The 6,104-nt window shown below is 35.7% G+C and overlaps 4 non-coding genes across 4 annotated transcripts; all 4 read left to right on the top strand.

Annotated features, from left to right (window-relative positions):
- Window positions 1-47: 47 nt before the first annotated feature.
- On the top strand, window positions 48-120 carry TRNAT-CGU (transfer RNA threonine (anticodon CGU)). The gene has a single exon. It is a non-coding gene; the product is annotated as a tRNA-Thr (tRNA).
- A 2,470-nt stretch (window positions 121-2,590) lies between these two features.
- Window positions 2,591-2,664, top strand: TRNAT-AGU (transfer RNA threonine (anticodon AGU)). The gene has a single exon. It is a non-coding gene; the product is annotated as a tRNA-Thr (tRNA).
- A 439-nt stretch (window positions 2,665-3,103) lies between these two features.
- TRNAT-CGU (transfer RNA threonine (anticodon CGU)) lies at window positions 3,104-3,176 on the top strand. The gene has a single exon. It is a non-coding gene; the product is annotated as a tRNA-Thr (tRNA).
- A 1,030-nt stretch (window positions 3,177-4,206) lies between these two features.
- TRNAT-CGU (transfer RNA threonine (anticodon CGU)) lies at window positions 4,207-4,279 on the top strand. The gene has a single exon. It is a non-coding gene; the product is annotated as a tRNA-Thr (tRNA).
- The last annotated feature ends 1,825 nt before the right edge of the window (window positions 4,280-6,104 follow it).

Raw genomic sequence — 6,104 nt, 5'->3', positions numbered from 1 at the left:
TTGATCACCAATACTAAATTAATGATCCCTTCTGTATCACTAAAGTAGGTGCTGTGGCTAAGTGGTTAAAGCGCCTCTCTCGTAAACAGGAAATCCTGAGTTCAAATCTCAGCAGCACCTTATTATTGGTCCTTACATGTAAAAATAATTTTCATCACGCAAATGTTTAATACATTTTAAAAAGAAAAGTGTTGTTCTGTGAACATTAGAATGAGTCATCTTAAATTGAAAAACTAAAAACGTGGTATTGTGAAGAATTTCAAAGTAATGCTTTGAATGAAAAAGGGAAAAAAGACTGACAAAGAGCAAAATAGAGATAAAAAATCCTTCTAGAGTTGAATTCAAGTAATGCATTCTTAAAGAAGGCATAATTAAAACATTTATGAACAGGATAAGCAATATATCAATGAGGTGTTTATCAATAGGATCAGTATCCTCGTCTAAACTATTTGAGTAGTGCGTTTTCGGAACTGAGAAATGATTATGAAAGTGAAAAACTCAGGTTTCTCTTGAACACCATATGGCAAACTGTTCGTTAAAGCATGTCCAAGAGGGTGCTGTGGCTTAGCTGGTTAAAGCGCCTGTCCAGTAAACAGGAGATCCTGAGTTCAAATCTCAGCAGTGCCTTGCTTTCCTCATTCTTAAATAAAAAATTATTTTCATTAAGTCGTCCTGCGATTCAATTAAATTAGAAAAGTCTGATTTATCTTTCGGTTGAACAGATCATCTTAAACCTAATAAAAACTGAAAGTGTTTTCAATATTATAGTAACGATACTGTGATTGCAAAATCAAAAAGGTATTTCAATGAGCAAGAGGCAGATGAAATATGACCCTAGATTTGAGCAATATTGATGAATATATGTAAAACACTTATTTGTAAACTATTCAAAATATGGGATTGAGTTTAAAATGTGTTATTTTTTAATACAACATAGCTATTCTTGTTTACAGATTAGGAATCCTTCCTTGTTTAACATTAGAATACATGTTAAGACACTTTAACACAGGCACAGAATTTGATCACCAATACTAAATTAATGATCCCTTCTGTATCACTAAAGAAGGTGCTGTGGCTAAGTGGTTAAAGCGCCTGTCTCGTAAACAGGAAATCCTGAGTTCAAAGCTCAACAGCACCTTAATATTGGTCCTTACATGTAAAAATAATTTTCATCACGCAAATGTTTAATACATTATAAAAAGAAAAGTGTTGTTCTGTGAACATTAGAATGGGTCAACTTAAATTGAAAAACAAAAAAATGTGGTATTGTGAAGATTTTCAAAGCAATGCTTTGAATGAAAAAGGGAAAAAAGAGTGACAGAGAGCAAAATAGAGATAAAAAATCATTCTAGAGTTGAATTCAAGTAATGCATTCTTAAAGAAGGCATAATTAAAACATTTATGAACAGGATAAGCAATATATCAATGAGGTGTTTATGAATAGGATCAGTATCCTCGTCTAAAGTAGTTGAGTAGAGCGTTTTCTGAACTTAGAAATGATGAGGAAAGTGAAAAACTCAGGATTCTCTTGAACACCATATGGCAAACTGTTCCTTAAAGTATTTTCAAGAGGGTGTTGTGGCTTAGCTGGTTAAAGCACCTGTCTAGTAAACAAGAGATACTGAGTTCAAATCTCAGCAGTGCCTTGCTTTCTTCATTCTTCAATAAACAATTATTTTCATTAAGTCGTCCTTTGATTCAATTAAATTAGAAAAGTCTGATTTATCTTTTGGTTGAACAGATCATCTTCAACCAAATAAAAACTGAAAGTGTTTTCAATATTATAGTAACAATACTGTGATTGCAAAATCAAAAAGGTATTTCAATGAGCAAGAGGCAGATGAAATATAACCCTAGATTTGAGCAATATTGATGAATATATGTAAAACAATTATTTATAAACTATTCAAAATATGGGATTGAGTTTAAAATGTGTTCTTTTTTAATGCAACATAGCGCTTCTTGTTTACAGATTAGGAATCCTTGCTTGTTTAACATTGGAATACATATTAAGACACTTTAACGCAGGCATAGAATTTGATCACCAATACTAAATTAATGATCCCTTCTGTATCACTAAAGTAGGTGCTGGGGCTAAGAGGTTAAAGCACCTGTCTCGTAAACAGGAAATCCTGAGTTCAAATGTCAGCAGCACCTTATTATTGGTCCTCACATGTAAAAATAATTTTCATCACGCAAATGTTTAATACATTTTAAAAAGAAAAGTGTTGTTCTGTGAACATTAGAATGGGTCATCTTAAATTGAAAAACAAAAAAAGTGGTATTGTGAAGATTTTCAAAGTAATGCTTTGAATGAAAAAGGGAAAAAAGAGTGACAAAGAGCAAAATAGAGATAAAAAATCATTCTAGAGTTGAATTCAAGTAATTCATTCTTAAAGAAGGCATGATTAAAACATTTATGAACAAGATAAGCAATATATCAATGAGGTGTTTATGAATAGGATCAGTATCCTCGTCTAAAGAAGTTGAGTAGAGCGTTTTCTGAACTGAGAAATGATTATGAAAGTTAAAAACTCAGGATTCTCTTGAACACCATATGGCAAACTGTTCCTTAAAGCATTTTCAAGAGGGTGCTGTGGCTTAGCTGGTTTAAGCACCTGTCTAGTAAACAGGAGGTCCTGAGTTCAAATCTCAGCAGTGCCTTGCTTTCCTCATTCTTAAATAAAAAAATATTTTCATTAAGTCGTCCTGCGATTCAATTCAATTAGAAAAGTATGATTTATCTTTCGGTTGAACAGATCATCTTAAACCTAATACAAACTGAAAGTGTTTTCAATATTATAGTAACAATACTGTGATTGCAAAAATCAAAAAGGTATTTCAATGAGCAAGAGGCAGATGAAATATGACCCTAGATTTGAGCAATATTGATGAATATATGTAAAAAACTTATTTATAAACTATTCAAAATATGGTATTGAGTTTAAAATGTGTTCTTTTTTAATACAACATAGCTATTCTTGTTTACAGATTAGAAATCCTTGCTTGTTTAACATTAGAATACATATTAAGACACTTTAACACAGGCACAGAATTTGATCACCAATACTAAATTAATGATCCCTTCTGTATCACTAAAGTAGGTGCTGTGGCTAAGTGGTTAAAGCGCCTGTCTCGTAAACAGGAAATCCTGAGTTCAAATCTCAGCAACACCTTATTATTGGTCCTTACATGTAAAAATTATTTTCATCACACAAATGTTTAATACATTTTAAAAAGAAAAGTGTTGTTCTGTGAACATTAGAATGGGTCATCTTAAATTGAAAAACTAAGAAACGTGGTATTGTGAAGATTTTCAAAGTAATGCTTTGAATGAAAAAGGGAAAAAGAGTGACAAAGAGCAAAATAGAGATAAAAAATCATTCTAGAGTTGAAATCAAGTAATGCATTCTTAAAGAAGGCATAATTAAAACATTTATGAACAGGATAAGCAATATATCAATGAGGTGTTTATCAATAGGATCAGTATCCTCGTCTAAAGTAGTTGAGTAGAGCGTTTTCTGAACTGAGAAATGATTATGAAAGTGAAAAACTCAGGATTCTCTTGAACACCATATGGCAAACTGTTCCTTAAAGCATTTCCAAGAGGGTGCTGTGGCTTAGCTGGGTAAAGCGCCTGTCTAGTAAACAGGAGATCCTGAGTTCAAATCTCAGCAGTGCTTTGCTTTCCTCATTCTTATATAAAAAACTATTTTCATTAATTCGTCCTGCGATTCAATTAAATTAGAAAAGTCTGATTTATCTTTCGGTTGAACAGATCATCTTAAACCTAATATTTTCATTAAGTCGTCCTGCGATTCAATTCAATTAGAAAAGTCTGATTTATCTTTCGGTTGAACAGATCATCTTAAACCTAATACAAACTGAAAGTGTTTTCAATATTATAGTAACAATACTGTGATTGCAAAAATCAAAAAGGTATTTCAATGAGCAAGAGGCAGATGAAATATGACCCTAGATTTGAGCAATATTGATGAATATATGTAAAAAACTTATTTATAAACTATTCAAAATATGGTATTGAGTTTAAAATGTGTTCTTTTTTAATACAACATAGCTATTCTTGTTTACAGATTAGAAATCCTTGCTTGTTTAACATTAGAATACATATTAAGACACTTTAACACAGGCACAGAATTTGATCACCAAAACTAAATTAATGATCCCTTCTGTATCACTAAAGTAGGTGCTGTGGCTAAGTGGTTAAAGCGCCTGTCTCGTAAACAGGAAATCCTGAGTTCAAATCTCAGCAGCACCTTATTATTGGTCCTTACATGTAAAAATTATTTTCATCACACAAATGTTTAATACATTTTAAAAAGAAAAGTGTTGTTCTGTGAACATTAGAATGGGTCATCTTAAATTGAAAAACTAAGAAACGTGGTATTGTGAAGATTTTCAAAGTAATGCTTTGAATGAAAAAGGGAAAAAGAGTGACAAAGAGCAAAATAGAGATAAAAAATCATTCTAGAGTTGAAATCAAGTAATGCATTCTTAAAGAAGGCATAATTAAAACATTTATGAACAGGATAAGCAGCTCCTGGACGCCTCCCACCCTCCTCCCACCCCTCAGTAAGGTATGGATAAAAGGAAAGGGCTTTCCCGTCCGCGTAGCGGGCGGGCGCAGCGGGCGCGCCGATGGCGCGCCGAAGGCGCGCCTAAGGCAAGCCCGTCTGCGCCCGTCCGCGCCGGACCCGCGCCTAGCGCCAGTACCCCTGTTCCACTCGCCTCTATAATCCGCTGGTCCTCAGAGCAACTGCTCCACCTCCGTCCGGCCACTTGAGCCCCCGCTTACGGCTGTAATACTTGTAGCCTGGAATCTTTTGCATATTCCTGCACTCACTGTAACTTCTCTCTTCCCATGGTATCTAAAACGCCGCTACTCTCTCCAATTGCTAATGTCCAGCCTTCCACCTCCATAAAAGCTGCATTAGTTAATTGCAGATCTCTCCCAGCCCACGCCCATGATATCTGGTTATCTCTTGATACCCACAAATGGGATCTATTGTTTCTTACTGAAACATGGATAAAAGACTCTTCTAAACCAGATATCACTCTAGCTACTCCCACTGGTTATTGTTTCACTGGCATTAATCGAGACAATTCTAAGACCGGAGGGGGTCTTGCGATTATTGCTAAATCCCATTTCAAATTAAACCTCACAAAAATCCCCAATTTAGGTCTCATTGAAGCCGCTTACTTTACAATCTTGGACACTGCCAGGACCATCTGCGCTGGCATTTTGGTCTATAACCCCCCTGCCGTTACCTCATCCTCTCTTACTACCTTGATGCATTCTATTGCTGACTTTTCTCTTAAACACTCCCATTTCACTGTTTTAGGAGATTTTAATTTACATATTGATAATCCTTCCTGTACTCTAGCCTCTTCTTTGTTAGAAACTCTACAAGGACTCACCCTGTCCCAATTTGTGACAGTCCCGACTCATATAGCTGGCCATACACTTGACCTCATTTTTTCCAATCATCCTTCCCTCTTCACCCTCCCCCCCACTCCTTTGATTTGGACCGACCACTTTCTCATTCCTTTTTCGTTCTTGGCGCCCACCCCTCCTCCCCCTATCCCCCTTAATCGAGTTAAAGGACGTAAATGGGCCAAAGTTACTTGTGACTCTGTGGAAGCTCATCTCCATTTTCGTTTTAACAATTTAAAAGACCTTGATTCTGAAACTTTGAGATTTAATTCGTCTCTCTCCGATGCGCTTGACTCTGTTTCCCCTCTTGCTCCTCTCACTTCCTCCAGACCTCGCCCTTCCGCCCCTTGGTTCTCCCCTCTGTTGCGTGTGGAAAAGAGTAAGTGTAAGCAGCTGGAACGCAAATGGAGAGTAAATTATGATCCTTTAGCCAAATTGGCTTACAAATCTGCCCTCAATCATTTCCACAAACTTAAACGCTCTTCTATGAGAGCTTACTTCTCCAATCTTATTCAACAGGCACAGAATTCTTCTAAAACCCTCTTCTCCATTGTGAAAGATTTCGTAAACCCCCCTGCTTCAAAATCCCCCTGTACCCCTACTCAAGATCTCTGCAATGGATTGTCTGATTTCTTTCAAGAGAAGATAG

This window comes from Triturus cristatus, chromosome 8, assembly GCF_964204655.1.
Source record: "Triturus cristatus chromosome 8, aTriCri1.1, whole genome shotgun sequence".
NCBI lineage: Eukaryota > Metazoa > Chordata > Amphibia > Caudata > Salamandridae > Triturus > Triturus cristatus.
Note: the sequence above shows the minus strand (reverse complement) of the source record. Positions and strands in the feature narration are given on the sequence as shown.